At 41.2% G+C, this 12094-nt stretch overlaps 1 pseudogene; it reads right to left on the reverse strand.

Annotated features, from left to right (window-relative positions):
• Positions 1 to 12094, reverse strand: part of LOC136578716 (oocyte zinc finger protein XlCOF7.1-like) — a 163011-nt pseudogene that overhangs the window by 2204 nt on the left and 148713 nt on the right.

A 12094-nucleotide genomic window follows, 5' to 3' on the forward strand; every position in this document is an offset into this window, starting at 1 on the left:
AATGTAATGCTATGGCTTTACATCATCCTGCAGGAGCGATCAAACCATCGCAGGTTCTTGAACCCCGTGGGAAGTTTAAAAAAAAATATGCAAATTTAAATGCAGTTTTAAAGTTTTATCAATGATTTTAAAAAAAAACAAACCCACCTTTAAAATCCCCTTTTGACATATTTATAATAAATGAATCTAAGTAAAAAAACAAAACGTAAACCATGCCAGAATTGCACTTTTTTGGTCACCTTGTCTTCAAGAAAAAATGTAATAGTTAATCGAAAAATCATGTTTACTTCAAAATGGAATCAATAGAAACTACAGAATGTCCCGCAAAAAAGGAGCCCTTGCACAACTATAGAAAAATGTTAAAAGTAATAACTGTCAGAAGATGGTGGCAAAAAGTAAAATGTAAAAAAATTACATATCTTTTAAAAAAAAATAAAAAATTAAAAGTACTACAGCAAAAAAAACCTCAAACTATATTTGTTATCGTTGTAATCATGCTGACCAATAGAGTAGAGTCATCATGTCTTTTGTTGCACCATGTAAATCGTAGAAACAAGACCCTCCGAAAGATGGCAGAATATTGTTTCTTTTCCATTTCACTCCAGATACAATTTTTTTAAACATTTTAAAATACATTAAATAGTACCATTGAAAAATAAAACTCGCCCCCACCAAAAAAAAACAAGCCCTCAGACAGCTGAGAATATGTATGGGACCACCAGGGACGCCAACTGCGACAGCCTATGAATTTGCACAATCTACAGGCTCACTTACAGCAAATGTAGACTGATATGCCACAGAATACCATATGGAACCTATATGCCTCCATGCCTGCCTGTATCAGATCTTGTATCCAAGCTAGAGGCAGTACAACAGGTTACTAGAGCCTCCCTTCAAGGGTTCAGTTCTCTGCAATAAATTACTCTTTTGATTTGATATTATAATCACTTATTTATATCAATCTTACAATCACACAGAAAGTTTCATTCGATTTTGACAACTGCTTCTAGGGGAGGAATTTTTCTTGATAGAGTATGTCTCTTTTTACCTTGTGACATAAGTGGCTGGTGATCCTCCATCATGACGTCCTCATACAGATCCTGGTGTCCTCCTATATACTCCCACTCCTCCATGGAGAAATAGACAGCCACATCCTGACACCTTATAGGAACCTGACAACACAATATCCAGTCATCACCCAGACCCCTCCTGTTACTGTATAATGTCCCCCATCCCCCGCAGCATCACCTCTCCTGTCAGCAGCTCCATCATCTTGTTGGTGAGCTCTAGGATATTCTGCTCATGTATCGGGAAGGGAGGCTCTGTGATGGGGAAATGACTCCTGCTCCATCCTCCTAACTCCTGGAGATGGATGATGGGGGTCACACCGTCCCCCGATGTCTTCTTCACTATTGTGTAATCCTGTGTATAGAGAGACACTGAGAAATATCATCATGTACACAATAATAAGTGACGTCACATCCCCCTTTTTAGAGGATTACAATCCTCTTGTTACTCACCCTCTCCACCACTCCAGACTGCACTCCGTCCTCTGATCCTCTTGCCCCCGGCCCTCTCATAGTTACTACCTGCCTACTTACACATTACTCCCTATAACATTACTATCGGTAAATTGGTTACATGATACATAACTGACCATATTGGTGGCTGATCTTCACATTTTCTGCTGGACTCTTCCTATTACTCCCCATTATGGATTTCCCTTCCCGATGACTTGGTGAATACTACAATAATGATGATAGAAATGTAGAAGCGTTCACCTCTCCGGTCAGCAGGTAGAGGATCTCCAAGGTAAAGTCTAATATTCTTCTGCTGATCTCCTTCCTGTCCTCGGCCATCCTTGGTGGGTCATTCAGGAGAAGGAGCGGATTGGATGAGAAGATGAGAAAACGGGATGAACTGGAGGTTGGAGAACTGCAGGAACCTTCATGAAGAAAGGAGCGGCTGTAAATCCTAAAGGGACATCATCATATGTGATACACAGAACCTCACTTAGTCCAGTTATAGTGACCCAGAGTTAGGGCCCCTACAGCACTTTGTTAGCTACTTCATATGATGTGTATGTATGTCTGTGTGTACTGTCAATTGTATTAACTTATGTATATTGACCTTGTCTGGGTCAACCCTGGACACACAGACCTCTCATCCAGCATGTATTACTGGGAGGGACACAGCCACATGAGAAGCAGCTTGTAAACTGCATATCAGGGAATGATGAAGGAATTAAAGTTGCAGTTTGAAACTTAGTGCAACTTCTGGGAAACCCTGAGTCTTGGCATCATGTGGATGTGACAAGTACCACCTACCTAACATTGTACAGACGAGTTTCCCTACATGGCAGCAGTATTCCCTAATGGCAGCGCCATGTATCAGCATGGCCATGCTGAAGCAGAGGTGTGTGAAAGAGAAACCAAAGCGCTCTCCTTGGTACGCATCCTGGAAAAGAGGCTTCTGAAATGAAGACTGAAGCAGAACGGCTAAACAAGCAGGTGCCCACAGTAATACAAGACTTAATTAGCATCAAGACAGGTGCTGAAAAGGTCAAGAGTGTGTTCCAACAGCCGATAGAAAAAAAAGTGAAGATCCTGTTGGAGGATCTTAAAATGAGTTACAGGCAACAAAGTATGCCAAATTATGTTTAGAAGGTAGTCTAGAAACTACAGGTGAACAGTTTTTGAAAACTAAAGTCTTGAAGGAAGAAATAATCCCTGTAAACAATGGCAGAGAAGACGATATTCAGAAACTGCATGAGGTGCAAGAGCAGCTGAAAAGTTGCCAAAGAGAGATGGTGGAAACTGATAAACCTGCTGCTGTGTCAGCAGATTTGCAAGTTGAAGAAAAGGCCTTTGGATCAGTTAAGGTACAAGATGAAGAATGCAGGCCAGAATGAAATGAGGTCAAGTCAACAGAAGAGGTTCTTGTCCTAGATAAAGAAACCGTGCAAATTAATGAATGTGTCTCAGGTGTTAGATATCTCACAGAATGAAATAAACGCATACTGAAGTGTAGACTGAACAAATGGCTCCTGCAGAAGTCAAACGGATGAATGATATGCAATCTAAATTCTCCAGTGTGGAACCCGAGAAAGTTACTGTTGCATTTGAGAGGCAAGATGATGGAAAAGTCAGAGCTGCTGTAAGTGAGAAACACCTTGAAGTTCCTACTGGGAATGATGTACACACAGAAGATCCCAGAGCAGAGAGTTTTGACCCTGAAGGGGCAAGTCCTGTGATTAGACCTAATGCCCTCATCAGGGGAAGGGAAGGGGGGTTATGTAGAAGTGTGACACAGCGATAGCCTGCAGGGGACTTGAGAAGAGGCTTATGGAGGCACTAATGAGTAAGCACAGCTGTATGGGAGTGTTAAAAACCTCCAAACACATTGAGTTTGGCTGCAGAAAGCCAGAGTAGAGCTGCTGCTAGAGCTACTCCCTAGAAGAGAAATTGGAAAGCGTCTGAATGCCTGAAGTCCATGGGTATGCCAACGAGTCTGACAGGGAAGTACATCCCTATACTGACACCTGGTCTGGTACACTTATGGACATGGTTGCGACGTGTAGTGGCATTAGGCCACTATGTTAGATAGCAGAGAATCCGATGTGAGTTAGCAGCCTGGATTTTACCACCTACTCTGGTCTGGATATGGGTCATTAAAGTGTGGCCACCAAACTAGGTAGAGGAGAGGTGGTGACCCTGCGAGGTGACTAATCCCGTACTAGGTCACATAAAAATATTAGATTTATTTTAATTTGGGGTCACCACTAATATACAAGTGGCATAATTGCTCTGAAGGTACTTGGACACACTGTTTCTATTAAGATGGCACTTTTACCATTATGAGGACACCTGGAGCCTTTATGGTCATTAAAGAGACACTTGATTAACTATATGTAATGGTGAGAAAACTTGCAAAAATGTGTTAAAAAAGTTTTTAGAGGCAGAAGCCCCATTTAGACAGGACTGTCATTTAAAAGAACGAACCACTGAACGAATTAATGACCTTTTTTGCATACAAATGCTGATATTTCAAATCCTCTCCATTCCCCTCATTAGCTAAAGTAAACACTGTATAGGTTTGCTCAGATGGGCGTGTGTTTATGCAAGGAATTGCTGGCTTTTTAAGTAGTGTGAAGAAAAGCCATGGTCTTCTGCTGCAGGAGTAAACAAGTAGTCATTGTGTTTAGTATGGCAAAAAAAAAAAAAACCTTTCCCCTCAAGTTGTTTAGTCTTTCAAAAGACTGAAATAATATAATTAAAACCAGGTGAAACGCAAATGAACGACCATTTTCATGCAGGCTGAAACTCAGTGATAAACGACTAGTGAACCAATAGTGCACGATGGCTTTGCATTTACACTTAATGATTATCGCGCAAATGTCTTCGTTTTGAATATATTTTGTGCAATAATCGTTGCATGTAAATGGGCCTTTAACCCCTTAACGACCGCCCCATCGGGAAACTACGTCCTGCTGTTGCAGGACGTGTATGGAGGGAGGTAGCGCCGCTGTCTCCCTCCATACAGCGCGGGCATCAGCTGTTTATTACAGCTGACACCCGCGGGCAATAGCTGCGCTCGGCCGATCGCGGCTATTCACTTTTTAAATGCCCCGAACGCTGTTCGGGGGTCCCGCACGGCCCCCCCGCGGTGAGATCGGGGGAGCCGTGCAGGTGTCATGGCAGCCGGGGGCCTAATGAATGGCCCCAGGGCTGCCTTAGCAGACTGCCTATCAAGCCATCCACACAGGGTGGCTTCATAGACTGCCTGTAAAAAAGCAGTATGACGTAATGCTATAGCATTACGTCATACTGCAGGAGCGATCAAAGCATCGCATGTTAAAGTCCCCCAGGGGGACTTCAAAGTAAAGTAAAAAAAAAGAAGATCAATAAAGTTTTTTTAATTGTTAAAAAAAAAAAGTTATAAAAGTTTAAATCACCCCCCTTTTGCCATATCAATTATTAAAAAATCTAAATCATAAAATAAAAATATGTATTTGATATCGCCGCATCCGTAAAAGTCCGATCTATCAAAGTAGTGCATTATTTTTCCCGCACGGTGAACGTCATGTGAAAAAAAAAATAAAGAACGCCAGAAATACACTTTTTTAGTTACCCTGTCTCCCAGAAAAAACGCAATAAAAAGTGATCAAAAAGTCGTATGTATTCCAAATTGATACTACCGGAAACTTCAGGACATCCCGCAAAAAATGAGCCCTTGTTCAACTACGTCGACGAAAAAAATAAAAAAGGTATTGCGCGCACAAAATGACCGCAGAAAATAATTGAAAAAAATTAAATATCTTAAAAAAATAAATAAAAGTACTACAGCAAAAAAAATACTATACAAGTTTGGTATCGTAGAATAAAAATATCAGGTCGTTTTTGTTGCAATTTGTGTGCTGTAGAAACAGGACGCACCGAAAGATGGTGGAATGTCGTTTTTTTCCATTTCTCTCCGCTAAGAATTTTTAAAAAGTTTTTCAGTAAATTATATGGTACAATAAATAGTGCCATTGAAAAATACAACTCATCCCGCAAAAAACAAGCCCTCATACAGCGACGTCGATGGATAAATAAAGGAGCTACGATTTTTTAAAAGGGAGTAGGAAAACACAAAAATGGAAAAAAGCAAAAAAGCTCCATCACTAAGGGGTTAATTTGTAAGTACAGATATGGATTACACTATTGGGAGGGAAATTATATCTTGTATGATTTAGTTTTGTATTTTAGTCTAACTTCGGCGAGGTCTGTGGGCAGAATGTTCTGCAGAGGAAATTCCTTACACAATGTTAATGTAAATTATCTGTTTACATCACCTAGCCAGTGACAGAGTCAACAAAAGATTTCTATAAATAAAATGGGGCCAAAGACAGGAGTCATAGACACCAGATAGTAACTGTCCAAGCCGAAGGATGAATCTTTAAAAACGATTGCACAGCCCAATAAATTGGCCAGTATGCAATAAGAAGTCCTTCCCAGCAAAAACGAGGACCTCCATAAAAAAGAAAAATAAAAGAAAAGGATAATAAACATTAGCAAAAAGGAGGTTCTAAAGGAACCACCCAGGCAATTCTAGCTCAATGGGGCATCACTAAACCCCTGGTTCTATTTGTAACCCTAAAAAAAACAAAAAAAAAGAAAATCGGAACAGAGCCTGTTGCCTGCCCAGCCAGACTCAAACTGACTTGGTATGCTGAAGAGGGCCATAAATGTATATTAGCATCTGACTCTACACGTTTCTCTAATCTGATGTTAAGATTAGTCATCAGGAGCCGTGCAGAGTAGCAAGATATGATAATCTTAAAGCTGCCAAACTGCCATGATAACCGGCAGCCTGCTAGTGTGCAGAGTGCACAATCTACAGATTTGCAAGGAAGATTGAGCAAAGATTGCCATATTGACGCAACCACATGTTTTAATTTATTTATTTTTGGGATCCGCACGCCGGGGGAAGAAAAAAAAAAAAAAAACACAACCGCATGCTTTTAAAGGGGTTGTCCCGAGGCAGCAAGTGGGTCTATACACTTCTGTATGGCCATAATAATGCACTTTGTAATATACATTGTGCATTAATTATGAGCCATACAGAAGTTATAAAAAGTTTTTTACTTACCTGCTCCGTTGCTAGCGTCCTCGTCTCCATGGTGCCGACTAATTTTTGGCCTCCGATGGCCAAATTAGCCGCGCTTGCGCAGTCCGGGTCTTCAGCAGTCTTCTATGGAGCCGCTCGTGCCAGAGAGCGGCTCCGTGTAGCTCCGCCCCGTCACGTGCCGATTCCAGCCAATCAGGAGGCTGGAATCGGCAGTGGACCGCACAGAAGAGCTGCGGTCCACGAAGACAGAGGATCCCGGCGGCCATCTTCAGCAGGTGAGTATGAAGACGCCGGACCGCCGGGATTCAGGTAAGCGCTGTGCGGGTGGTTTTTTTAACCCCTGCATCGGGGTTGTCTCGCGCCGAACGGGGGGGGGGGGGGGGTTAAAAAAAAAAAAACCCGTTTCGGCGCGGGACATCTCCTTTAATTGTTTTGCAGATGCTAATGCATCCCTATGGATGGCTTGAATTGCAGATCTCCTACACGGGGCACTTTTTGCAAATCAAATACGCGAAACTCTTGAGAGTGAAGAAAGTTAGAAAAACATGGGAAAGAAAAGCAGAGTCACGCTTAACGATGACCTTGTTGTCTGATTAGAATAAGGAAGGTAGGCAGAGATGCCATAATTTCTCCTACCTTCCTAGAGCGACAGCGACTAAACAAGCAGTCTTATAGGAAAGACTTTAATCAGGAGATCATCTAGAGGCCCAAAGGGAAGATCTGAGAGCCTAGATCATACCAAGTTGAAATACAAAGGTGGAGATCGGGAGCCTCTTGACCCAAGGAGGTTCACACAGTTGAAAATCAAAAAGGGCAATAAGTGCTAAAACCTGCACCTTAATTGTACAAGGCCTAAAGTTTTTGTTTAAACTTTCTAAAAGGGTCTAGGATTACAGTAAAGACTGGCCCCTGGATATATCAACCGATTCCCCACAAAATTTAAGAAAAGCCCTTCAAACTCTGGTAGATATCAGAAGTTATTTTCTCATGGCTTGCCCACAACTTAGGAACAACTTGACTGGAAAGACTATTTGCTACTTAGGACCTGCCTTTCAAGTTCCAGGCTGCCATATAAAGTATACCCATTTTTGGATGGAAAAGGAATCCCTGAATAATAAATCCTTTGTGTCTGGGAGGACCCGATGAACTGCCAGGAATACATTTAAAAGAAAAAAAATAAAACCTTACGCAGCTCAGTCACAGTCACATAATGTCTCCCGGAATATAATGATGCACAAGCAAAATTTTAAAGGAATTTATATTGTGAAAAAAGTAATAAATCAAAGAAACCAGGTGATCGCCCTAATCTTACTGACCTAGAGAATAAATGTTCATTATTAGAGATGAGCGAACGTACTCGGATAAGCACTACTCGTCCGAGTAATGTGCTTTATCCGAGTACCTCTCTGCTCGTCCTGAAAGATTCGGGGAGCGCCGCGGAGCAGGAAGCTGCAGGGGAGAGCCGGGAGGAACGGAGGGTAGATCTTTCTCTCCTTCTCTCCCGCCCGCTCTGCCCCGCTCCCCGCTGCGACTCACCTGTCAGCAGCGGAGCGCCCCGAATCTTTCAGGACGAGCGGAGAGATACTCGGATAAAGCACATTACTCGGACGAGTAGTGCTTATCCGAGTACGTTCGCTCATCTCTATTCATTATGTTTGGGTTTTTTTAATACCACATGGTGAGTGCCATAGAAACAAAGTCCAAAAACAATGGCAGAATTTCTGATACCTTCCCTAGTCAAAAGCAATTAAAGTTAATACAATATATTATAAGTAACCCAAAATCTTACAATTAAAAATACAACTTGTTTTGCAAAACAAGCCTTTACATGGTTATGTCAAATGAAGAAAAAAAAAAAAAAACACGTGCCATCATTGAGGGATTAAAAAAACCTCTAAATTCACTTTCTCTATTCATTATTACATACCTGGGGTAACATCTACTGGAATCTCCTCCTTCACGTCTCTCATACACGGGTGATCGTCCATCATCCACTCTTCTTCTACCTTCACTTTAATATCAGTCAGATCTTCAACCTGATTTGTCATATGTAATAATTCAGTACAATACAGCAGACAGGAGGAAAATCTAACAGATCAGCAGAAGAGACCCCCAAAATCTATGACTGCAGACAGGGCCCTCCTATATAGATCTGGTATAAGGCTCTGCATCATCTACCTGATGGTTCTCTGGGATATTGGGGTCTTCCACTGGACAGTCCTGGGAATACAGAGGACGGGGACATCTCTCTGGGGGATTTCTTTCATTGGATCCATCTGTAGGAAACACACAGTGACGGAATAGAGTATATGTGATGGTCAGATGATGCGATATATGTATCTAGGCGACCCACTCTTACACCCAATGGAAGTCTCCCTTCCTTACACTGCTGATCAGTCCTCATATCCGTTTCCTCTTCATCTTTAACCTCCATCTTAATATTAATCAGAGTTTCACTCTAACAGAAAATAAGAAAAATTAAAATGATCCTTGGTTCCATCACTTTATGGTTATCTTCTGGTGAGACTTCAGCATCATCTACCTGATGGTCCTCTGAGACATCAGGATCTTCCTCTGGACAGTCCTGGGAACACAGAGGACGGGGACATCTCTCTGGGGGATTTCTCCTACTGGTTCCATCTGTGGACACACAAGCACACAGTTATAATCAGATGATGGGATAATTATGTAGGTGACCCCCAGTTACACACAATGAAAATCTCCTCTTCTTACATTGCTTATCCGTTTGTCTATCTATCTCCTCTTCGTCTTGAGCCTCAACCTTAATATTAATCAGTTTTTCAGCCTAAACAGACAAGAAAAAAAAAAAATAAAAAAAATAAAAAATCAGACTGCTCTTTGATTCCATCAGTTTATGGTGGTACGCTGGCGAGATTTCAGCATCTTCTACCTGATGGTTCTCTGGGACATCTGGATCTTCCTCTGGACAGTCCTGAGAATACAGAGGACCGGGGCATCTCTCTGTAGGATTTCTCCTATTGGCTCCATCTGTGGAAACACAAGCAAGGCAGTGATCTATTCTTAACCCCTTAGTGACCTGTTTGCGCCTTAATAGCCCGGCCAAATTTTGGAAATCTGACATGTTTCACTTTAGCATAGAATAACTCTGTAAAGGTTTTGCATATCCAAGTAATTCATGTAGGTGGTGAAGATAAACCGATAGAATATGTGTATACTTATTAAAAGTGTCAAAGTTGGGAAAGAAAATAATTGATAAGTTTCTGTAAAATTAAAACCTGATGATTACACCGGTAAAACTGAATAATAGCAGCACGTCTCATTTTCAAGTTATTTAACCACTTAGTGACAAAGTACTGTTTTTGTTTTAAAAAAAATCGTAACTCCTTTATTTATCCATCATTGTAGCTGTATGAGGGCTTGTTTTTTGCAGGACGAGTTGTATTTTTCAGTGGCACTATTTAAATGTACTGGACAACTTTTAAAGTTCAAAATCGACTAAAATAAAAAAAAAATTCCGCCATCCTTCATAGTGTCATTTTTCTAATGCAACAAAAATGACCTGATAACTTTATTCTCTGGGTCAGTGCAATTACTACGATACCAAACGTACGTATTTTTTTTTTCAAAAGACATTATTTTTATTATTTTCTGCCGCCATCTTCTGCTCGCAATAACCTTTTCTATTTGTCCGTCCACATAATTGCACAAGGGCTCATTTCTTGGGGGACGTCCTGTAGTTTGCGTTAAGACCATTTTGGAATAAATACGACTTTTTGATCACTTTTTATTGCATTTTTTCTTGCCGACAGAATGCCAAAAAAAAAAAAAAGGGCATTTCTTGCATTCTTAATTTTCTTTTTTTTTTCGGACGACGTTCACTGTGCGGGGTAAATCATGCATTACTTTGATAGATCGGACTTTTACGGACGCAGCGATACCACACATGTATTTTTCTTTGATGATTTTGATTCTTTTATTTAGCCTAACCAATGACCTGTAAAAAGTTCATTAATTACAACTTACTGGTGGATGATCCGCAGTGTTTCTGCCACGTGGAAACAAACCCTGTATGTTACATAAACCTACCCTTATAGTGTTCAGTCAGCACGCGGTGTGCAACACTGATTAAATCAATTAAAAGTGATTGCGCAACTATTTTGAATTCTTTTTATTAAGCAAGGTTAATAGTGAGCTGACTGGATTAATTCTATGGGAAGATTTACAAAAAATACAATACAACTGCAATTGGACTACATTATTCCCCAGAATTGGAAAACCTTACGTGGCAGAAAAAAAAATGATCATCATTTTTGAATTCAGCGCACTAAATTTACTATGAGTTGCCTACCTGCTTATCTGTTACAAAAATGTGTTGCACAGTGTAATCATCATCAATTTGAGCGCAATAATGTTATCCAATGCATTTGATTGATCATATTACCGCAGATCAAATTCATGCGGAATCCACAAATTCCTACCTGATCGTGTGAGACCGGCCTAATGGTAGATAGCTACCTTTTATTACTTGTGAACACGTGACTAGGGTCTGCTCGACGAGACCTCTGGTCAGTGCTCCAAGCTCTCGGCTACCTTTAATAGCGGGAGCAAGGAGATTTTAAATTTCCCAGGCCCTCTCCAGCTTCTGGGCTTGCATCCACTATTTTGCGGACGGACATGTGCAGAAGTTGGGGAAAGATCCCCAGATAAAGATCCCATCAGGGGACAAATCTGGGGGCCTTAAGTAGTTTATTTCATGAAACTTTAACTTTTTAAGCTTTACATGATTGCCGTTATCCATTGGATAACAGCGATCCCGTGACCGGGGACCACATACCACAGCGCCCGGTGACATCTTCTTGCTCTTGGTTACCTTTCCTAGCCGGGAGCAGGGAAATTTCATATTCCTGGGCTCTTCGGACCTCTGCGCATGCGCCCAACATTTTGTCTTTGGTGCGCATGTGCACAATTCTGGGGCAGGTCCTTTCAGGACCAGATCGGCGAGGGCATGATTAAACTAATTTTTTCTTTCATGTGGTCGCGTAACTTGGTGTCGGACACCACGGCCCCCCATAACAGCTCTAGGCTCCGTCAGCTGATAGCCAAGAACTGTCACCCTCGCAGACCCCAGGGCTTATGTCTACAGGATCAGCGTGTCTTTACAGCCCTGTAAATTATTGCCCTAAGGATGCGGCCATTTCCACTTCCCTACCTTTTTGGTTTTTCCTCCCTCCCCCTTTAAAAAAAATCATAACTTATTTATCCATTGCCGTTGCTGTCGGAGGGCTTGTTTTTTGCAGGACGAGTTGATTTTTTTAATGGTTCTATTTAATGTACCATATAATCTACTGAAAAACGTAATAATTCTAAGTGGAGTGAACTGGAAAAATAAAAACGAAATTCTGTCATCTTTGGGTGAGTCTTGTTTCTACGACATACACACTACAACAAAAACATGATAACTTCATCCTATGGGTCAGTACAATTACTTCCAGTAAATTTATGT

This window comes from Eleutherodactylus coqui, chromosome 9 (genome assembly GCF_035609145.1).
Source record: "Eleutherodactylus coqui strain aEleCoq1 chromosome 9, aEleCoq1.hap1, whole genome shotgun sequence".
Taxonomy (NCBI): Eukaryota; Metazoa; Chordata; class Amphibia; order Anura; family Eleutherodactylidae; genus Eleutherodactylus; species Eleutherodactylus coqui.